Source organism: Cryptomeria japonica, chromosome 9 (genome assembly GCF_030272615.1).
Source record: "Cryptomeria japonica chromosome 9, Sugi_1.0, whole genome shotgun sequence".
Lineage (NCBI taxonomy): Eukaryota > Viridiplantae > Streptophyta > Pinopsida > Cupressales > Cupressaceae > Cryptomeria > Cryptomeria japonica.
In genome coordinates, this window is record NC_081413.1 from 288,784,442 (window position 1) to 288,809,602 (window position 25,161).

The following is a 25,161-nucleotide window of genomic DNA, read 5'->3' on the forward strand; positions in this document are numbered from 1 at the left end:
ATGTTGAAAGACATAAAGGTAAAATGCAAGGAACCTATTACTATATATTGTGCTAACACTGCAGCAATTGATATATCTAAGAATCTAGTATTACATTCTAAAACAAAACATGTTTCTATCAAACTAAATTTTCTAAGGGAAAAAGTTGAAGAAAAGGAGATAAAACTAGTTTATGTGAATACTAAAGAACAACTTGCAGATATTTTCACAAAACCTTTGCCTAAGGAAACTTTTGAGTATCTCAGAGATCAGCTCGGAGTCTTATCTCCACCAATAGAGACTTAGACAATTGATGATTGTCATCAACTGACATAATTAAATGGACAAATCTTTTATTCCGGTATCTGATGAGGAAGCTACTTCTCAGGGGGAGTAGTTGGTATATTGACTTGGTTGGTATTTTGTATGAACTTGACTTTTTGTGACTTTGGCATTTGATGTCAAAGGGGGAGAGATATATGGAAAAACATTGGGGAGAGATATATGTAAAATGCATTATCTTTTTGAGGAGAGATTGGTATGAGAGATTGGTATTGAAAATAAATCTTTGAATAAACACATGTTACTCCCAGGGGAGAAATGGAGATTGTTGGTTTTTGTACTTGGCATTTCTGCTTTGGCACTTTGATGGTTTTTCCATCTTGTGTTGCCATCAATGCCAAAGGGGGAGATTGTTGGTATTTTGGTATGGTTTTGTCATTGATGTCAACACCTACTAAATTCACCTACTTTGGAGATCCAGCAAAATTCATCGGCAAACAGTAAACTGTGCAAGAGCTACTAGTATATGGTTAACCGGTAGGATATAATGTTCACCGGTACCTGCATTGACATGGAAGACACTTGGTAATGTCGAAGACATCATGTGGACGCTTTATTTTGAAGTAATAATCATTGGTATATTCTCATTTGCATATTTGCTTTTATCAGTAAATAGGTCCAGGTTATCTAGGGTTACACCGGCAGGCTTATCTTTTCCAGATCAGCATGGTATGCTATGGAGATGATTTATTATTGTTGTAAATGTATCAAGCCGACATGTTCAATCGATTATTGCATCAGATATTGTATTATTTGTAAAATATTTTTATTGTAATATCTTGTAGAGCCGACCTACTAAAATTGGTCTTAGGGTATGATATAAATGTAAGATCTTATTTGTAAGATCAAGTGTGGAATGCAAAAAAAAATTAAGGAAGGGTATATGCAAGATCAAGCAGGGATATACATGAAGACATCATTTGAAGGTGAAGTTAGGTTTTTGTAGGAGCATATCAGCATTACACCGGTACTGAATCCAGCATATGAAGATGCTATTTTGTGCAGTACATTCTCATTGGATTTAACCATCCAACTATAGTCAGTGTGACTCCCATTTGTGATTGAGCAGTGAGCTCTAGGCTGTTGGCCTTTCTGCATGTGCAGACCCCTCTTTGTACACTTACTATTTGCAGTAGTATCATCTAATTGTGGGTAAGGTTTCCCACCATGGTTTTTCCCCTTACAGGGTTTCCACGTACAAATATTGATGTCATGTGTTGTGGATGACTTTGTGCTTATGTTTCATGCATTAATTCTTACCAGTACAACAATTTTCTGTTAACATTGTCTACCGACATACTTAACTAATTTACCGGTATTAAGCATTAAGTTGGTTAATAAATTTTTGGTTTGAATTTATTAGACAACTAATTCACCCCCCCCCCCTCTCAGTTGTCTCCGGGACCTACAGGGTCTCTTCAAGAATTCATAGCTTTGGTAATGGTTATCCCATTAACCCTTGAACAAGAGTTTATCTTCTAGGTAAAAGTATTATCCAATCACTCAACCCTAACCTTACCCCCTAGGGTGACCACCATGTCTTCTCACGCATATAATGCCTCTTCTCTCTCCTCTCAAGCCATCTCATGTTGACAATTGTCACCATTTAATTGGTGAAAATTGTAAATATGGATTAAATATCATTCAATCCTAGCCCTTGTTAAGATCATTCAATCTTAACCATTCAATTTCCCATTTCTTCTATAAATAGGCCTCATTTCTCTCATTATTCATGATCTAAGTTTTCATGCATCTACATTATAGTCTAATTTTAAAACAAACATTTTTGAATCTCTTTGATATAACATTATAATAAATTAGGAGTACTTTAATATAGCATTTAAATCATGAATCATGTTAGCATAGCTAATTAGTTTCATTATCATATCATCATCTTTATCATAACTTAAGATCATGTCTTAGTAAGCTTTGTTAGATCTACAATGCATTGCATATAGATTAGTATCATTCACTATCACTCATTCTTCAAGTTGTCATTCCAAAAGTCAGTTTCTCAATGATTTGAGAGCAACCATTGACTTAAGGAATCCTGTGAGATAGAGAACAATGAGACACACCTTGGGGATTAACTTGTTTAAATTAGTTTAAGCCTAGTTAGTCTTTATACTCAAAATTTTCATTGTTATGTTAGTTTCAAGTTTCAATTTTGATATATTGATTACACTAATCCTGGCATACACTTCCTAATGACCCTTATCTTGATAATCACTTAGAAGAAGAATTTATTCAATCAGAAGAAGGACAAGATCAAGACATAAATCCTTTAATTGATATATTTTCCAATTTTAACAATCCCGAAGACACAGCTAACCAAAATCAATTTGATAATCCATTTGCTTTGATACCTTATCAAGCAAGGATGGTCGTGTAAAATCAAGCTAATAAAACCACTATTGAATTCCCGATCACTATCCAACATGATAACGACAATATCAATAATAACCTTGCTTCAATTCTCCCTAAATTCTATGGTTTAGTAATAGAGGACCAAGATACCTTCCTGTTTGAATTTGATATCCTATGTAGAATCTATGAATACACTTTAGATTCTCATTGGCTTAATTTGTTTCCTACCACTCTAAAAGAAGCAACATTAAGATAGTTCATGATTTTCAGAAGAGATGTTGTGGACAACTGGGAAACCATGAAAACAAAATTCCTTGATAAATACAAAGAGTATTGTAGAGGTGGTAATATGAGGGGAGATGACATCTTTCAGATGTAGCAAAAGGAAGATGAGAGTTTGGAGGACTACATTTCAAGATTCTTATTTTGTCTGCAAAAATCCTCAGATCATGCACTTAATCAAGAATCTCAAAAGAAACTCTTCCTCAAAGGAATCAATGAAAGTTGTACTGAAGCCTTGGACCTGATGGGAGGAGGAGCTATCACTCAAGTCCCTTGGGATGATATCAAGAAAATATGTCAAAACTACTCTAGAGCAGCTCCCAAGAAAGGAAGAGGTTACCACCCTAGTATGGTTAAATTATCCACTAATGGAGTCTCAAGGATGGAGATCACTAATTTTCTATCATATTTCTTGCAAGATATCATAAACAATATGGCTACTCAGCTAGATATAGTTCAATCCAAAAAGAAGCACGAGGAGGTAGAGGCAATATTGGTAGAATATTACAATCATTGTAGACAAAAGAAAAGGGATTGCAGGTGCAAAACAGTATCCAATACTGAAAGAAAACCAATTCCACCAGAGTTCAAGTTGTTTAAAGGAGATGAAGATCAAATTTTATAGATTTCACAAAGAATTCCATGGACTCTAAGACAAGGTATTCCACCGGACCCACTATCTTTCAATGGTCCTTAAATAAATTCCTATAATCCTAATAGTCAGTGGCAACCTTCTTACCCACAAAATTATGGAAATTTTCCTTCACAACCTTGGAATAATCAAAATACATGGCCCAATTATTAGAACTCCCCATCTCCATGGCCTCAACCTTCGGGGAATTGGTAGAAACCTCAAGTAGGTTGGTAACCACCTCAAGGGAATTGGCAGCAGACATTCCAATGGAGGGGAGGACAACAATGGCCAAACTAGTCTATTGGTTACCTACATCCATCTGAACAATGCTAGTAGCAAGCCCTAATACCTCCTCCTAACCCAAATGCTTGTGCACTTACACCTACTCAATTTCCAACACAACTTGTCTCCAATCCTAACAACAAATCACATCAACATCCTATTTATTTTGTTGATCTAAATCAATATCCTACATATGTTGTAAGCATAAGTTATACATCTTTGATCAGGAACAACTCTGTCAACACCCTCTTCCCTAGTGATAACTAAGTTACCTACATAAGAAGTTGAGCAGGATAATTTTCCTAGTCCATTTGTACCACCCAGTCAAACACAAAAATTTGATGCAACACCTCCATTTCCCCAAAGGCTTGAGATGGAAGTAACAAAGAAAAAGGAGGAACCAACATTTGATCTCATAGATTAGTTGAAACATGTTTGTGTCAAAATTCCTCTATTCCAATCCATCAAATATGTCCCAATCTACAACAAATAAATCAAGGACACTTATTTAAAGAAACCAAGAAGAAATAAAAAGGATCCACAAACATTGCATGTAGTAGGTCAACTAGCTGATATCATGCTTGGAAAGGTGACTATTCCTGAGTATTCTGACCCTGTTAGCCCTATATTTGGAGTTTTCATCAATGGAATCCAAGTTCAAAATGCCCTAATTGATCTAGGTGCAGCTATCAACGTGATGAGAAAAGATATTATGCAACATCTAAATATCACTACTCTAAGACCTACGCCTATCGTCATGCAACTAGTAGATACTTCTACTATTAGACCTAGTGGTATGGTGTAAGACCTTGTAGTAACCCTATATTCTTGGGAATACCCAACTAATTTTATGATTTTATCTCCAAAGGAAACTCTAGGTGGATATCCCATTATTCTAGGTAGACCTTGGTTGGCTACAACATATGCTTTTATAGGATGTAGGCCAGGGGATATGATAATTTCAAATGTCATGTCTACTAAGAAGCTTGCACTGTATCCCCCAGCCAAACCTCAACTTGACTTGCAACAACCAATGTGTCCTAACATAGGGGAAGAAATAGATGAAGTCAATTTAGTTGTATAACTTATGGTGATAGATAAGGATCCCTTCCTGTAGCTTCAAGAGGAAGATGAAGTACTCTCTGACATCCTTTAGAATCATTATGGAGCAGTTGAGCAACTAGATGGTTGTTCATCAAATCTTTCATGTCCATTATAATTAATCCTTCCTACTCCCGGTTTAGATATCTTTCCTAGAGCCAAAGATCTGCTTCATACACTACTACTGCATGAGGTACAAATTGCACAAATGCCATATATTATTGAAGCATCTATGATTGAATTGACTAAACAAATAGAAGTAATGCTAGGAAAGTGTTTGAATATTAATAATAAACTCACTCAACATTAGAATGTGTCTTTGATAAAATTTCATAAATCTCACAAGCAAGAATTTGCATGGGATTACCATGATATGAAAGGTTTGGATCCTAAGTTGTGTACACATAGGATTATATCAAAGAAGATTGTAGACTAGTGAGACAACCACATAGGAGAATCAATCCTATATTAAGAGAGATAGTAAAACAAGAGCTTTAAAAACTACTAGATGTAATATTTATATACACAATTTCTAATGGGCATCCCCTCTAGTTATAGTGCCTAAAAAGAATGGAAAATGGAGGGTTTGTGTAGATTATAGAGAACTTAATGTTGCAACTAAGAAGGATCACTTTCCACTTCCTTTTATTGACCAAGTGATGGATTCTTTAGCAAGTAAGCAATACTTATGTAAAGCGGAAAAATCCAACCCTAGTCGTTCTCCCCTCCCCAACTCCAAGGAGAGAGAAGGGAGAGTCACTAGGGTTGATGGTTTTCACTTAGGGGAGACTTTACATTCAAAAGAGGGGTTGAAACCCACAAGATCCAATCCCACGCAATGCAATATTGGATTCTATATGAGTTTCAAGGGTTAAGACATCAAGGATACCCTCTTTTGTAAAGAATGTAGATAGAAAGATTGAACTAGGAATGCATGTAAAGTAGGAAAGATTCGCTTATAAACAGAGATAGGGATATGGGATGAAGCTGCGGACCTGGAATTAGCAGTAAAATGTCGAGATGATACTGTTCTACAAATTTGAGCGAAAGTTGACGGGACGATGGCGCCCGGCGTGCACACGGTCCTCCGAAAAATCCGCGAAACGAAGGGGGATCTATTCGTCTCTGCACAAGGATTCTAGATCTTCAATTACAGCCGCGTACCTACAACCTACACATAGAAAAGAGAGGATGATTGGGGGGTTAGGGATGAGGGGTTTTCCTTTAGGTCAAACCCCAGTTTTGGAATTAACCAAGAAATGAGAATGTTGTAAATGTAAATGTTTGTAATGTAAACAAGTACTGATACCTTGTTGTAAGAATGTTTGTATTCTTACATGCGAAGGTGTAATGTATGTAGTATGTTGTATGTGGTATGTGATCTCCTCTTCAATGGTTGAATCCTTGTCTAGAATGCAACACTTAGCCTTGAATGGAAACTTAGAATGCTCAATTGCTTGAAGGAATGCTTGAATGCTTGAATGTCGTTTCCGTGTCTTGCTCTTGCTTATTTCCTTTTTTCGCGACCCCCTCAAATGGGAGAGGAAATGTAGTTTATATACTTGTCAATTAGGGTTGATAGACTGATTTTCCCGACCTTAGGCCGACCAGGAAATATTATTTTCCAATTTGCAAACTTAAAGACCTGAAGCCCCATAAGAGACCAGGCCCAAAATAGGGCCAGGGACCAGGGCGCTGGGCGCCATGGTCCCACCTCCCGGGACAGTAGGGTGCAAGGAGGATAAGGCCAGGGTGCTGAAAAATGCAGTTTTTGATGTCATGAAAAAGTTTCGGGGTCTCCATTCAGGTTCCGTGTTGCATCGCCATCGTGAAGACCCAAATGCGGTCGAAATTGCAAGTGTCGCAATTTTAGGATGCTACATTTAGCCCCCACTTTAGCGGGAGTATAAGCGTACGCTCATACTTCTGGTAAAGTACAAGGAAACAACATTGAAAGACTTTCACCACGTCAAAGAGGCAAGATACACCAAGCCCCCAGTGGACTAAGGATCTTATGACTTAGATTGACAAAGTAAAAGGGAAGATCACGAGGGAGAACCATGACTGTCAGTAGTAAGGTTCCCTCACTATGAGTCATGCAAGAAAGATATCAAAAATTTTCAAGGCAAAGCTAAATTTGTCAGGAAATTTTCAAGTATCTTGAAAAGATATGAACGGGATGTATGGCCCCCTACGTTAAAGCGATCGCACACGTCTCACCGGGGGTGATTGCTTTAAGGTAGTGATACATATAAGAAATGAGAAAGGAGCATGTTATCACAAGGATTTAGCCGCCAAGTGTGAGATAAGCCCAAGGATAATAGAAACAAAACACAAAGCACAAGGTGACTTCGCTCTCCTCGGTGTCAGTATGTTGTATGCATAATTGTTCATCATTCCCCAATCAAGGAAGGTCACCTAGAAGAAGGGAACACATGTGTCTTTTGAGTCAACATGAGAGAGACCAAAAGAGATCTCAATGTTTTGCATCATCCTTAAGTAGACAACACTAAGGACAACAAATAGAAGAATGAGAATAACACATAGAAGAAGTAACAAAAGAGAGGAGGAGAGAGTCTGCTATGCTAATGAACTAGTCTAGCACGTCATCTACCCCCCGATCTTGTTGATCAATATTTCAAAAAGGTAGGAAACATGCTAGAGGAGGAACATCCAACATAGCAGATGGAGCTATCACAAGATCCAAACAAGGGCTATGTTCATATCCCAAGCCACGGTGTTCTTGTCTAGGAGCTAGGATAAGTGCTTTAGAAAATTCGTTAGATAGATGGTTATTGACATCAACATATTCATATTCACTATCAGAATGAACAGGAGTAACATTTTCATCATGAATAACATTTTCTTCTATATCATCATCAAGATTTATAAAAATAGGATCTTTAACTCGCACAGGATCAAGACCATCATGCATCTTATGTTTAGGAGATTTCGGCTCAATTGTCGGTTGAGGAGAAAATGGAATAATACTGGCTGAAGGTGTTTTTGGGGATTGCAAAGTTTGAGAAGCAGCTGCCTGAGCTCTAAGACGACGCTTTCGTTGGCGTTCACGTGCAGAACAATTTCGTCTAGTCTTAGTAGGAAGTTGCGAAGATTGAGGAGGAGGAATGTTCTCATCCTTATCACTTGGGTGTTTAGGTTGTGGTCTCTTAGATTGAATAATAGGAGAAGAGGAAGGTCTCTTCTCTCCATAAGAGGAAGGAGGAGGAATTGCTCCATATAAGGGAGGAATATTTGGTTTAGGAAGGAGACCAAGTCCATCATGACGAGGAGGGATAGGTCTACTTTTAGGAAGTTTATTAGATATAGGCATAGTCACATCCATAGGGATGGGTTGGGAATCTTCTTGAGGAAAGACATTAGTTTTATCTTTCAAAGGAAGAACTTCCTTCTCAAGAACGATAGGAATATCAAGTTTGGGTGTTCTAGGTTCACCTAGAGATAAGATCATATCTTTTTTCCACTTTTGATAAGATTTGAAAAGATGATCACTTCGCGGAGGAAGAGATTGGAATTGTTTAGGCCAAAAGTAATCAATAGGAACGCTAGAAGTTCTTTCAGCTGGTTTAAAGAGACTATGATTAACAGTAACAACTTCACCATTATGGGGAAATTTCAAACACTTGTGAATAGGAGAAGCAATAGCTTTCATGGAAGACAACCAAGGACAGCCTAGCTTCACACGAAATTGTTCGGATGATGGAACAATAGAAAAGTCCACATCAAGGGATTTGTTATGGACCTCAATAGGTAATGTAATAGAACCAATTGCAGGAGAAGAAAATGCATCAAATAATTTCACAACCACATTTGTTTTGTCATAGATCACTTGATTTAATTGCAAAGTAAAAAGAAATTCTTCAGTAATGATATTAACCATACAAGAAGGATCAATAAGCACTCCACGGCAAGGTGTATTCTTGACTTTTGCAACTATATATAAAGGACCATCAGGTGCCCTGATAGTTTCACTAGAATCAAATGTGATAGAAAGTTCTTTAGGGATTTTCTGCTACTCCACAAAGTTAATCACATTCGGAGTCATGGACACAAGATCATCAGGTGAGACAGAGGAATCAGTAGTATCAATTGCATTAGAGGTATGAGAAGGTAATGGATCAGTAGAAATCTGAAGATTTTGGTTAGGAGGAGCTACAGATGTGTTGCCTTTATCATTCACTCCAGAAACAGAGATAGTATTATTATCAATCAAATCTTGAATTTTACCCTTTAAAGCAAAACATTTTTTAGTATCATGCCCAGGATGATGATGAAATTGACAAAAATATTTGTTATCAAAATAGGGTGAATTAATCTTTGCAGGATCTATTTGCCTTGTAGGAGGAAGAGTAAGCACATTTTGTTCCAATAACTTATTCATAATACTATGCAATGATTCATTCAAAGGAGTGAACTTTCTTTCTTTCTTGAAAAACTTAGAAATAGGAGGTACACCTGATGCCACATTCACATTGTTGTTGATGATGTTTTAATTGAATTTAATGGACTCTCTATTTGGTTTAAACTTCCCAAATGGTTGTTGACTACTATCACCCTTATCACTCGGAGCCATAGGATTTGCTTGTTCCATTTGACTCACAGTCAGTTGATAATTGTGAAGAGTTGCGCACAACTGTTGGAAAGAAGTAAACTCAGAAAACATAAGTTTTTCTCTAATATCTTTTTGTAAATTAGAAATAAAGATTCTTTGAATATCATTGTCAGGTACTGGAAAAGAAATTTGAGCATACAAATGCTTATATCTACCAATGAAATCAGTCACTTTTTCTTTAACACCTTGTTTACAGTGCATTAAATCAATCAAAGTAACTTTAGGACTTATATTGTTTTGAAATTGTTGAATAAAAGCATTTGCAAGTTGTTCAAAAGAAGTAATAGAATAAGAAGGCAATGAGCAATACCATTGTAGGGCTTTATCTCTTAATGTTCTAGTAAACAGTTTTGCAAGCAACCTTTGGTCATAAGCAAAATCAGTACATATTGTTTGAAAGGTCTTAACATGTGTTAGAGGATCACCCTTACCATTATAAAGCTCCAAATGCGGAATTTCAACATGTTTAGGGGGGATAGCTTGAACAATGTCAAGAGAAAGTGGGCTCACAACATCAAATGTGGGCACACTAAACTTAGATTGATTCATAGAGGCAATTTGTTGCTGTAAAGAAGAGACAGTTTGTGCAAGATTGTTAATGGTCGCTTCAGTCGAAGAGTTCATATTAGATGTGTTAGATTGTGATGGAGGTGTTATGTTATTGAAAGAAGGTAGAGAGTAAGGTGGTGGGACACTATGATAGTTAGTCATAGGAGATGATTGGAAAGGAGGAACACTACAAGGAGGAATGGAAGGGTTAAATGAATTGCCCCCTTGCGTCATGTTCATTTGTGGAGATATAATAGGAACACTCATTGAAGGGATGAATGAAGAAGTTGGATTGAATGAAGGAATAGGGTTGATTGAAGAAGAGGGATTGCCCCCATGACTGGTGATCATAGGTGGAATGTCTTGTATTGAAGTAGTCATTATGTTTGATGTAAAAGTAGGTATACTAGCAATAGAAGTTGTCAAAGGAATAGAATGATTAACTTGAGTAGGAGGTTGTGTATAACCTAAGGTTTCGGCACAACTCTTCATAGGCATCACATTCGAATCCACAATGTGTGCAATACCACGCAAAATATCAATTCCATTCTTATCACTTTGAACCATACGTTTTAGACCCTCAATTAATGAAAGAGCTTGACTATCGAGGTATTCTTGAGACATCCATTGTCGAAAATCATCAAATTGGTTATCCAATTTTGAAAGTTGTTCTACAGAAACCTCATGGAGAGCTTCTTCATCATTAAGAGGATTAGAGGAATTACCCATGTCCTCATTAAAAAGGCCATTCAAATTAGGTTCCATCTCCTCGGTAATTACACCTTGGAAGGACTTAATTCTAAGGCTTCGTCTAACGAGAATAATGTAAGTAAGACTTATTGTTGTAAAACTCATGCACTAAAGAGAGAGAGAAGATTTTGAATTTTAGAGGTAGCAAATTTCAATAAAATCAGCCAATCTCCTAGATTTAAGCTGTTAAATGCAATCAAGACAATCTCCCGAAATTTCGGAAAAAATGTCTGGGACCGTGGCGAATGGAGTGCACACGGTCCTCGCAACTTTTTTCAAAATTTTCAGGGATGAAAGTTATGATGATTTTAAAGCTAATCTGAAAAAATTGAGTGATTTTACAATCTGTAGATAGGCCAAATTAAAGTTGCAATCTCAAAATTGAACCCTACCAAGATTGTTGAAAAAATGCAAAATTTGAATTTTGAAAAAGAGAGGGAAACTAAAATTTTGAATTTTATGATTTTAGAGGGAATGCTAAAAGCAATGCAAGTTTTGAAATTTAAAAATTGACTCGATTTCATGCAAATTTCAAATTTGAAAGTGGAAATCAAAGTTGTTGCAATTAAACACTTAATTTCAACAATCACAAATTGTAAAGATTTGAATAAAGTACTGAAATTTCGAATGAATGCCAACACACTTTTCAGATTTAGGACTATAAGAAACACAATTTTGATATGAATTTTAATTTCAACAATTTTTGAATGATCAGAAGACTCAAGCCAAGCAATTGCTAGACCAACTTTGACTTTAATTTTGAAGGTGTTAAAATTGATAAAATCAGCCAAAATTCTGGATTTTAGTAGAAAAATACAGTAAGATCTAGCTCCCGAAATTTCAGAAAAAATGTCGAGGACGAGGGCACTTGGGGTGCACACGGTCCTCGCAACTTTTTTCCAAATTTTCAGGGATGAAAGATATTGTGATTTTGTTGCGGAATCCAAAGTTACAACCGATTTGGAGGTGTTTTGATTAGTGAATTTATCAGTCAAAGGTTGAATCAAGAAGGTTTTAAAAATTAGGGTTTTGACATTTAACCACTTAATTTTCAGAATTAAAGCACAAATATGAATTGAAAATTTGCAATAGAAGGGTAGATCTGAAACAAGCATTAACAATTAAACGTTTCACAAGTTTAATTACTTAAAAGAAAATTTTAGGGTTTTTATGCAATCAACCTCTAAAATTTGCAAAAGATCAAACATGGAAATTTAGGAAAGCAAAATTTTCAGATCTAACCATGAATAATCCAAATGAGGATGTTCACGTCGGGTTCACCAAAATGTAAAGCGGAAAAATCGAACCCTAGTCATTCTCCCCTCCCCAACTCCAAGGAGAGAGAAGGGAGAGTCACTAGGGTTGATGGTTTTCACTTAGGGGAGACTTTACATTCAAAAGAGGGGTTGAAACCCACAAGATCCAATCCCACGCAATGCAAGATTGGATTCTATATGAGTTTCAAGGGTTAAGACATCAAGGATACCCTCTTTTGTAAAGAATGTAGATAGAAAGATTGAACTAGGAATGCATGTAAAGTAGGAAAGATTCGCTTATAAACAGAGATAGGGATATGGGATGAAGCTGCGGACCTGGAATTAGCAGTAAAATGTTGAGATGGTGCTGTTCTGCAAATTTGAGCGAAAGTTGATGGGACGATGGCGCCCGACGTGCACACGGTCCTCCGAAAAATCCGCGAAACGAAGGGGGATCTGTTCGTCTCTGCACAAGGATTCCAGATCTTCAATTACAGCCGTGTACCTGCAACCTACACATAGAAAAGAGAGGATGATGGGGGGTTAGGGATGAGGGGTTTGCCTTTAGGTCAAACCCCAGTTTTGGAATTAACCAAGAAATGAGAATGTTGTAAATGTAAATGTTTGTAATGTAAACAAGTACTGATACCTTGTTGTAAGAATGTTTGTATTCTTACATGCGAAGGTGTAATGTATGTAGTATGTTGTATGTGGTATGTGATCTCCTCTTCAATGGTTGAATCCTTGTCTTGAATGCAACACTTAGCCTTGAATGGAGACTTAGAATTCTCAATTGCTTGAAGGAATGCTTGAATGCTTGAATGCTTGAATGTCGTTTCCGCGTCTTGCTCTTGCTTATTTCCTTTTTTCATGACCCCCTCAAATGGGAGAGGAAATGTAGTTTATATACTTGTTAATTAGGGTTGATAGACTGATTTTCCTGACCTTAGGCCAACCAGGAAACATTATTTTCCAATTTGCAAACTTAAAGACCCGAAGCCCCATAAGAGACCGGGCCCAAAATAGGGCCAGGGACCAGGGCGTTGGGCGCCATGGTCCTGGGGGACCAGGGTGCTGGGCGCCCTAGTCTTGAAGGACCAGGGCGCTGGGCACCATGGTCCCACCTCCCGGGACAGCAAGGTGCAAGGAGGATCAGGCCAGGGTGCTGAAAAATGCAGTTTTTGATGTCATGAACAAGTTTCGGGGTCTCCATTCAAGTTCTGTGTTGCATCGCCATCGTGAAGACCCAAATGCAATTGAAATTGCAAGTGTCATAATTTTAGGACGCTACAACTTATAATTCTTAGATGGTTTTAGTGGATATAACTAGATAAGCATCACGCCCGAGGACCAAGAAAAAAATAACCTTTACCTTCCCATGGGGGACTCATGCCTACTTTGTACTCCCATTTGGGTTATGTAATACTCTAGCTACCTTTTAGAGAGGAGTCATAAGCATATTCTTAGATACCTCACATGATTGCATGGAGATCTACATGGATGACTTTATTGGTTATGGGGGTACATATGAGGAAGCAATAAGCTTCTTGGAAAAGGCTTTGCAATGATGTGAAAATCACAATCTGACCTTGAACAGTGAAAAATATTTTATAATGATGCAAGGAGATGTGCTTGGCCATTTCATTTCACAAGCTGGTATCCAGGTTGACCCTACTAAAATGGAGGTAATTCTCAATCTCTCTACTCCTAGTAAACAAAAAGATGTCAAAAGTTTTTTAGGACATGTAGGGTATTACAAGAGGTTTATAAAGAATTTCAGCACAATGGAAGGAGCAATTTATAATCTATTGACAAAAGATGTTGAATTCCAATGGACACCATAGTGTGAGAAAGCCTTCTCTGAATTAAAAATAGCACTGACCCAAGCATCTCTTCTTAAAGGACCCAATTGGGCACTCCCCTTTCATATCCATACTGATGCATCAGATTATGCTATAGGTATTGTTTTGGACCAAAAAGAAGCAAATGTGGAAAATTCTATTTACTTTATTAGTAACAATTTGTAAGGACTTGAATTTAACTACACTATCACAGAGAAAGAGATGTTGGCAGTCATATATGCACTTAATAAGTTCAGACACTACATCACTAGTTACTAGATCTTTGCTCATACATATCATGTAGCGATCAAATACCTCATGAACAAACCCTCAATTTTAGGAAGATTAGCAATATGGATATTGTTGATGCAAGAATTTGATATCACCATTATTAATAAACCAAAGAAAGCCAATGTGGTAGCAGATTTTCTATCAAGGTTGACAAAAAATGAAGATCCACAAGTCATTGATGATTCATTTCCAAATGAACATTTGTTCACTATTGATGTTTATACACCTTAGTATGCTAACATAGCTAATTACCTAGTTTCTCACAAGATTACTCCTTAATTTTCACCAAAATAAAAGAGATTGCTTGTTGAAAAGAGCTTAAATTTCTCTTATGTAGTAGGGTGCTTGTTCTATACTAGACCAAACCAAGTAATGAGAAGGTGTGTCTCGGAGGATGAAACTTATGACATCCTGCATGCATGCCACGATGTGCCCCGTGGAGGACATTTTGCAGCTAAGATGATAGCCATTAAAATACTCAATACATAATATTATTGGCCTACCCTCCACAAGGATGCAACCAAATACACCAAAAAATGTGATAGATTTCAAAGAATGGGTAGATCAACGAGATCAAATGAAATGCCATCATATCCACAAGTGGTGGTAACACCATTTGACAAATGGGGACTTGATTTTGTAGGGCCTATTGACCCTCCATCTAATGGCAAGTCTTACATCTTAGTCTGTACTGACTATGTGACAAATTGGGTTGAATTTAAGGCCATGAAACATGCAAGGGATAACAAAGTAGCCAAATTTATTTATGAAGAAATTTTCACCCGTTATGAAGTTCACAAAGAAATAGTAAGAAATCAAGGGCCTCAATTTAACTCCACTCTTGTCACATCATTAGTAAGTGAATATAATATTAGGCATAGAAATCTAAACCTTACCATCCCCAAGGTAATGTATAGGCAGAAATCACAAATAGGGAACTTGAAGCTATTCTCATTAAAACAATGGCTTTGCATACAAAAGATTGGGCAGCCAGACTACCTGAAGCAGTATGGGCATCTAAAATATCATGGAAAACCACAACAAGATTTATTCCTTTTGAGATGTTATATAGAAAAACAACAATGATGCCAATTGAATTTGAACATAAAACATTGAGGACAACACTTGAACTTGGAATGGACATATCTGCAGTGTAGAAAGAAAGAATCTTGCAGTTAAATGCTTTAAATGAAATCAGAAAATCGCCTTTACATCAGACAGAAATACTACAAAATCAAAGGATCAAATGTCACAATAACTATATTAGGGATAAGCAGTTCCAACTAGGAGATTGGGAACTCCTATATGATTCTAGATACAAAGACAACATTGGCAAATTACAGACAAGATGGTTAGGCCCATATGAAATTCTAGAAGTTTTTCCTAATGGAGTTTTGCAACTCATAACTATTGCCCCTGTGTAATTCAAATTGTTGGTCAATGGTCATCACGTGAAGATTTATCATAAACCATCTTCTAAACAGGATATCCTGCAGCAATTCAATGCAACTTCACATTTTGGAATTCCTGCAGCTGAAGAAGGCAAACTTGATGTCCCACCTTCAACCTAATCATATCATAGCATTCATAATAAATACTTCCACTTTTTGTGGGAGTACCTTCTCCATCAATAAATACATTATCATTCCATCTCATGTTATTGTCTTATGTATTCACTCCACTTCCTTCCACTTTGCTTTTTCAGCCAATTTACCAACTCAACACTACCACTTACTTCCAGCATGACTAGATTTTGTGCATAATTTACACTCTAGGTATGTACCTAGAAACTTGTGTATATCATTTCTTTTAGATGCATTTATTTTAGTACAATTTCATTAATATGAATACTTCACATAACACATTATTTTCCACATTCCTGCATGACATGTGTGGACACCTGTCAAAATTTAGGTTGGGGGGAAGGGTATGAATGTGTCATATATGTCATTCCATGATGAGGGGTATCAATGTGTCATCCGCGTCATACTTTTTTTTTTGAAATATGTCATTATGTCACTTATGAAAGTCCATATTAGTTATGTGATATTTCTTTAAAGTTGCACGCTTGAGCCTAGTTGTGCTACGCCGCCGACATTTTTAATCATAATATTCCTGATGATTAATAGGATGCAAGCTAGAATGCAAAATATTATTCCTACTAGAGGACCAACATGAACATAGGTTGGGGGGAATGATGAGCTCAAAAAATGGCTCAATTTTGTCTATGTTTTCTATACTTTTACTTATTTTGACAAGGGTTTAGATACCATCTAAGTCCTAAAACTCTATTAAATAATCGTCCTATTATGTTTTCATGAACTTAACAAAATGGCATTAACTTAACCTTATATATATATATATATATATATATATATATATATATATATATATATATATATATATATATATATATATATATATATATATATATATATATATATATATATATTCCTTTTTGGTTAAAATTATGATCAATGATGAAGTGACCATGCTATGTGATTTATCCATATTAATATTACATGTAGCTAGATAAATGTTATTCTGACATGGAATAGATATACCTTTGTTTTGTACACACTAATGACATGATACAAGAGTTAATTAAGAACAAGAAATGGTCAAATATTCATAGCATGGAAGTTCATGCTAGTTAGTTGGTTGAAGATAAAGTTTTAAGAAGCTGAGTATTGAAGGAGTCAATGGCTGGTTATCTACAACTCAGAGAGTGTAATAATCAAACTTCGATATTCATGTTTGTAGGAGAATAAATATAGGAAGGATACTAGATTTCCTCTATAGTTGAAATAACTTGATTGTTTCCTATTTGAAGTGTAATTCTTTGTCCTCCCTCTTATGTTGTAATAAATGGCGTCCTCCTAATGTTCTGGGAGTGGATTTGCCAATGGTTAGAGTTAGGAGTTCCTTTCTTATAAACAAGTTCAGATATCCCTTCTCAGGGACGATGAACATCAGCTATTGCAAATTTTCAGTCTTATTTTTTATTGTAGAATAGTTTTCTATGATGTAACATATGTTTTCAGATAAATAAGATAATATTCTAGTTTGCAGCACATAGTTGAGTTTTGGGAAGACTTGCTAAGGGGGCCCACTTAGTGAGAATTCCACCTTTTGTATTTAGCAATTATTTTCCTTTAATATTTAGTTTGTTTTCCTAGTGGTTGACTATTCCTGCAACCACTGGAAATCATCATGTGACTTTTCCTACAACCAAGGTAGACAGTGTAGTTTCTTGCCTACTTGGTATGGACTAAGTTGTTGTTTTTATGAATTCAAGGCAGTTTTTATTAAAGCATTTTAGTTATTCCTTTTTTCATGCACTTTACTTTCAGAAACATTTCCTTTTTAGTAGAATGACTACAATGAGGGCTTTAGTGCATATACCATGCTGACCCATTTCAAGTATACGCCCCGAGTTGACAGAAAATGAGCTCTCATGATGATCATATAACTACTTAGTATGGATGTCCAATCCATAAGTCATGGCCTTAGAGTCTAGTTATTGAAACAATTAAGAGAGACAAATAGGGACCTCCAAATTTTGCCTAATTTTGAGGGCCTAAGTTCAAAATTTTGTCTAATGCACTCAGAAAGTACCCTATCAAGTAAGTCTAGGTAGCCCACTTTGAGAGCTTACAATTTTGCACCCCTAGACTATCATGCAAAACCACTTAGGGGAAGTTTTAAGAACATTTTAGAGGTACCATATACCTGATCGTAACCTCCCACAATCATTTTTGATGTGGTTTTGATCACCTAGTTTAGAGGTCCAAAAGCTGGTTTGTTGTTTGCACATGGTGCACCTTTTTAAGTAAGCCCTCTTTGAGGCATTGCATCTTTGCACCAGCTAAATATTAAGCCTAAATGATAGTTTTCCATGATTTTATGCATCTTTATGAACACTCATGTCAAGTGGTGTAGCCACATGAGTCCATTTGTTAAGTTTCTTAGCTTGATTCTATTTGTAAATGGTTTAGATTTGTAGACTAGATTGTGTAAATTTGTAGAAAGTGGCCCCACATTTGAATTTTTATTTCATATCCCATTGACCTATACATCAAAGAAAGTATACTCCATGATTCTCTATAATATTATCTACCACTTTTCCAATTTGTAGCCCCCTTGCTCTTTGTTTGATATTTTTCAAAGCCCATTTCAAACTGACTTTTTCAAGGTTTGAAAACCAGCATTCTCGAACTTTTCAGAGAGGTCAACTTTGAGGGTTAAAATTTTACACGTGATCAAATTAGTTTGATGTCTCTTGCACACATGTTCAGAGTATCCACATGTACGAGCTTTCCAAGTGGCAACTCTTGGAATGCGGATTTGATATTTTTTTCAAATTAGTGTTTGTATGGGTTTCAGTGTGGTTGGAAATGTGCATATTCAAACAAGCCTGAGTAGGAAACACTACATATTAATATCTTTCACCTTGGAAATCATTTTGAGAATCTGTCTAATGCTATGGATTCCTTGTATGACGTTCTACCAATGTGCTATCTCTCAGACCATAATCAAGTGATTTGGTTTGTTTTTAAGATCGGTTTCAGAGGTTACTCAGGTTGTTTTGGCCAAAAATAAAAGGTTTGAAAACATCAATGTTAAACATTAGTTCACTTGAGTTCTCACATTCAGGTTGCATGTAATCAGTGTTTTAGATCATTTCCCAAGGTCAGTTGTTCATAAACAAAAAAAAAATAGTCAGGCCCACCTTGGACCCGGCTAAAGCCATGACCTAGCGAGATCAATGATGCATGCTCCAAGAGGGGATATTATTTGGGATAACAGTGCTCCATTTGAACTTACCTACATATCATTGGGAAAAAATGCTAAAAGAGAAATCAAATTTACATGTATCTTAGAATAATTTTAAAAATTATCAAGGTATGTGTAAAGGGTAACTGGATGGAGGGTGCCCAAGAAGGAAAAATGTTTGAAATGCCACCAATTTAAATCATATTAATAATAATTTAAATTTTAAAACTCATTATTTTTTCTTTTGAAGGTTGGTAGTGGGCCCACAAGACCAAAAGGAGAAAGTGGAATTTGAAAATTTTGTAGTTCCTTGAACCGGAGAAAGAATATTAAAATTTTAAAACACCTTTATATTGAACCACCTCGCATGGCCTTTGGATGCAGCGAAGAGAAGTGTTGGAAAGAGATATTGGATAGATGATCAGATATTGTCATTAATGGCAACTGATGTCAGGAATCCCATTCACAATTCATGATTTGTTCATACCAGAAGTATGATTGAGTTGTGATGAGGTCCAGTGAGTTTAAACAGGACATCCGACAGAGTGTACTGTAATTTGGTTGGAATTTCTTCTTGGTTGTGTTAACACATATTTTCACAAAATAATTCTATGCTATATATGAATGTTATTACATATAGTTTCATCATAAGAGCATTTACTATTGGATTGTATGTGTAGGTGATATGTTGCAGTGTCTTCATGATAAAGCATCACTTGGGCATATTCAAGGGAAATGTTGAGTATGATGGCATTCTAGCAATCCTCATCTTCACAATTTGTTTCATTGAAGAAGCACTTTTGGAAGATTAGCATATAGCTAGGTTGTGAACATGTTCAGAGATGTCAAATGGTGTGGGAGAAACCTTTCAGTATAGTTATTAAAAGTTGCATCCATGGAGAAGGGTTCCTTTTGTAAAAAATGCAAAATTTTTCTCATCGGCATAAGTCATCCCGATGAGATTGCCCAAGGAGGATGGAGTGTGTTGATCGGAGTAACTAATGCCGATGATGTTTCCTAAAAGGCGTGAGTGGTGTGAAGAAGTGCAGCTTAGTGGTAATCCATCAAGGAGAGTTACGATGATGATATGTTAAGAAGTCAGAGTCATCAGAGTAACATACACTATCAACAACAAGGAAAAAATGTTATCCCGATACCCGATGGGGTTATCGGTGGAGCAATGTATTCATAGTGGTAACATCGGGTTATCGGGAGGTTTTAATTTATGTTATCCCAACACTTGATAGACTAAGTGGAGAAGGCGAATCTATCAGAGAGACTTTCTTCGATAGAGTAGTACCAAGCAAAAAGGGGAGAAAAACTAATCGGGATAACATATATCATTGGTGAGCTATATTTTGAGTCATCCCAATACCCAATGAGGGAGTCGAGCACGAAGAGATCACATCAGGAAAACCTATGGCGATAGACTAAAGTAACCTGATAAGGAGAGTAAAGTATGGATTGAAATAAAAGACTCATCGAGGTAATGTACATTACCGGAGGAACATTTTTCAGAGTTGTGCCAATGCCCGATGGGAAGAATGCCATAGAGGGCAGATCTATTGGGGAAAATATAACCATCAAAAGCAAGGAAAATATGCTACGTCGATGCCTGATGAAGCAATTAGGGAAAGTGACGCCGATCAAAAGGAAGGTTAGTAGTCATGGGACCATTGAGTAAAGTATTAAGTGATTAATTCTGAAGCCTAATGGAGTGACTTGAGGGATAAACAGAAGGAGGTTTCATTGGAGAAACATACCCCAATCTAACATAAAAAAAAGTTGACTAATAGAATGGAAAGGTCGATCCCTCAGGATAAGTCAAGCCTTGAGGAAGAAAGGGAAACAACCAGGATGAGATATGATGGACTGATTGGAATGACCTATCCCGATTAGAAAGACAAAATGGTATTTGAAGGAACTCAAAATACGAGTGGCACCAAGTAATTGAATTATCAGGTAAGGCTATACCAACTAGCCATTGGAATATCTGATATGACAACCATTATTTAATGCTCGTGATTGGGTTGATTGGATCCGCACGAAGCAAATCTGATGAGTTTATGATTGTTATAGACTCTAACCATTGCATATCCAACATAAAGGAAGGGTTTTTGTGCCAAAATAATTCACGGTATTTTTTAGCCATCAACATTGAAGTTGAAGACTAGAAGCACAGGTAATTTGAGAATCCAAGCAATTAACATGGAGGCTTCTAGTTCATAGGGGAAAAGAAAGTTCATAGAGATTTCAGGCACACAGTCTGCTAAATCAAAGAAGACGAAGTCTGTAGAGGGTGTGCAAAAATGAAAAACTGAACCAAGACATGATTCACCAAATGGAGTCATCTGGTGTTAAGTCAAGGAGGTCTAAGGCCTATTTGCCACCCAAGGATCAACTAGAAGACAAGTACAAAGAGGATGGAGATATCTGGACAACCATAAGAGGCCACAAATTATTTCTATATCATTACCTGAGGCAAAACAAGGAGATACCACTGTCAAACCCTTGGACGACAAATTTGAGCAACTGGTGGTCCCAAATGTTTTCCCGAATCTCAGATTATTGGAATTTCTTACCAAAAAATACAACAAATAAAAAAGGTGTATTCAATTGCCCAATGGGGATCCATTAATCTTGATATCTGTCAGGTCTATTCGAGAGGTTTTTGGTATGTCTTATGAGCCTTCATGCCTCTATCTTTTACAGACTTGGAAGGGGAATATACCCAAATCAACACCACTCACATAGTGTGGAAGTTAGCAATTCACAAGAAGGAGAAAGGATGACTCATAGAGCAGGATGGTCCTCCTTTTGAAATTACTTTGTGTAGACAATACTTGTAGTACACATATTGGTCATGCAGCCAGGTCTGTGGGGAAGAAGTTCCTGATGTTACAAGGATAGCCCCATTGGTGTTGGTTGCAAACATTCAAATGTATGAGCCAAGGCCATTTGATTATGCAACTTACTTGGTAGAGAAGCTACATGAAGGGTTATTGAGTTTACAAATAGAGCCTAACCCTAGTTTTAAATTTTATTCATTACTAATGCATATGGTTTTGTTTCATGGGCAGATGCAAGGTCTGTGGCTAGGGGAATTAAGGGTAACTTCTAGAAACAAAGATGGACAAGATTAACTGATTCAATCATGGGTATCCCTGTGGGACACGAGATTTGACAAATCACACTATGTCTTGTTTGAAGAGTATTTTGTTAAAACTTTGTACAAATTGATTGGAGTGGATTGTGATGAGATCTTAAGAGATTCTTGAGACCCCATGCTTTTGGGGATACTAGGGTCAGTCACAATTGGGGTGACTGGTTTGTATGTCAGAATTTCACCTTTTTTAGGGTTTATGGTTTTGAGGGTGTTCCATATATGTTGCCTACATTAGTTCCTGATAGGATTGCTTATTTATAGATTTTCAAACAACTCAGTATGTTGAATGCAAAACATTTTAGTGGTGCACACAAGTAGATATTTATGCTTGACACTTTGCATTTTGGAGACTTCACCATTATATCTACCAAAGCCTATGATATGATAGAAAGGAAGTCGGTAGAGGAATACAATTTTTTTGGACACCAGGCATAGAGAAAATATGATCCAAAGGGGTATATCCACCACTGTAGAAAGAGACAAAATCTAGGAGATTATTTACATATACCCATGGAGGCTGAAGATTTATTCAGAAACAGGGAGCGAGATGAGGCTGTTGCTATTTTAGAATAATTAAACCAAAAATTAGAAGAATGAAAATAGAGGCTTCAGGACTAAGAGAAGAGCGAGATTCTAAGAGTAGGTTTGATGATAATATAGTTGTATCAACCCTTCATGTACTTGAATTGGAAGAAGTGGCAGAGGGCCAGGAGTAAGCCATGGTAAGAATAAATGCTAATGCAGATGTAAGAATGGAAGAAAATGCAAATTTTGTTGCAGATGAGGTTTTTGTACAATCTAAAGAGTTCAAATCATTTTTGTACCATTAAAAAGGGAAAAAATTGAGGGAGAACATCCCAAATGTTACCCTAGAAAATGAAGCAGAGATGCTTAAAAAATTGAAAGAAGACATTGATACAAAAGTGGCCACAATGACACCACGAAGAGGGAGATAACTTCTCAGTGAGGTAGGCATCATTTTATTCCTAGGATGGGACTTAAGTGCCTCTTTTATTTTTGACAGCTTGTTGCATTCTGACATAAATGATGTAAAGTTAGACATACAGGGTGTTGATGATATCTTTATTGGATCAAGGTATGATCCAAATGAAGAGGAAATGTTGCTTTGGGCCCTATACCCTCCAAATAAAAGACCCAAGATCATAGATGTAGATAAGGAATTTGGGCACATGATGAAGCTAAAAGTAGGAGAGGTTAATCCAATTGTCACCATAGATTTGGGGATTGACATTGCAAAACTGAAAAATGCCCAAATGCAGTGGGTGGTAAATGAGGGTCAAAAATATAAAAAATTTATATGAAGACCTATTGAGAAGTCATGGACATGAAGTACCACAGATAGATGATACTTGTGTTCAATAGAAGAAGAAATATGAAGACCAGATGAAGGAAAACATCAAGTTAAAGAGGCAAATTAGGACTGCTAGAGTAGATGATGCTTCTATTTTGTTGACAAACAGGTTTGAACATTTGTTGGAAGTTCTCAAAGAATTCTGGACAAACTATCAGAAGACCCTAGATAATATGGCTTCTCATGAAAGAACTTTGAACGGGCTGAAGGAATTGTTGAAAGAGAAGAGTGTCGATGAGAAAATGGTTGAGAAGATCCAGAGAAGGTTGAACAAGCATAAGGCATTTGGTGCAGACATTAAGAAGAAATTTACCGATTGCAAAGATATTGTTAGGTATAATGTACAAGATATTGTGGATGATGCAGAGAAGTTAAAGGACAAAGGGATTTGGATTGGAGAATACCAAAATGTACTTAACACATCCCTTAATGTTGCCCATGCTGATGTTTTGGATATGAAGGAGACAGGTGAGAAGATGGAGAGATTGGTTACCATGGAGATCATTGTCAGGGATACTGTATTCAACACCAACACTCACAAGGACAACAAGTATTTGGAGCACATACAAAAGTGTGATACAATACTGGACAACCAAACTAATTTTTATATTTTGTGTCTAGTAGTTAAGTAGTTAGGTGTTAGGTTTTAGTTAAGTTTAGTTTAACAAGATGAAAGGGTGTATCCTTTCATTCAAATCCTTTGGCTGACATATATGTAGTGAGTCATTTTTATATCAAAAGGAGAGATATTTTCTGCCGCCGGCTGGGCTACAAGTGTTATATTTTAGAAATTTATAATAGGAATGAGGAGCTTATTCTATGCAAACTGAATGTATTGGAATTTTTGTAAGTGCAGTTTTTGTGTATATTCTTATTCCAGAAGTTAATATATGAGATTTCATGTTTTTATTGTTAGAGTAATTGGGTCTTTACTTGATTAATTAAACATTATTTGTTTAATTCTTTAAGTTTCCAATTATCTTTTTACACTTAAGCTAACATTAGGTGCATATAGTTAATTATTTCAATTAATTATTATGTGCAAGCCTAGGGTTTTCCCTTTTTAGGGTTTCTTGACCTATTAGAGGTTACTTTTTCTTTTCATTGTATTATCTTTTCAATATACATTTCTGGTGAATTGGAGCTCTCTTGTTTGGAGAATATTTTTTCCTGTGTTTTTCTTGTTCTTCAGATTTTGCTTCATTGCTTCTCCTTGTAATAGGTTATTCAACTTGCAAAAGATCTTCAGGCTACTATGGGGTTGTATTTCTCAACTCCTATATGGTATCAGAGCTTCAGATCTGCAGCTACCTGTTCTTGTTTTGAGATTTTTGGCTTTGGAAGCAGATCTGGGGTTTCAGAAATTTTTTTGTGTACCTAGGGTTTGACCTTTTTTTTTTAGCACTTTGGGCCTAAACGGACCTCACCATTGTGCTCAAAAGGCCTGAAAACCACTATGGTCATATAAAATTTGACCTTTTTTGACCCTTGAGCATTTGGGTGATTTTTTTTCTCCAAGCCAGGCCATACGACCCTGACA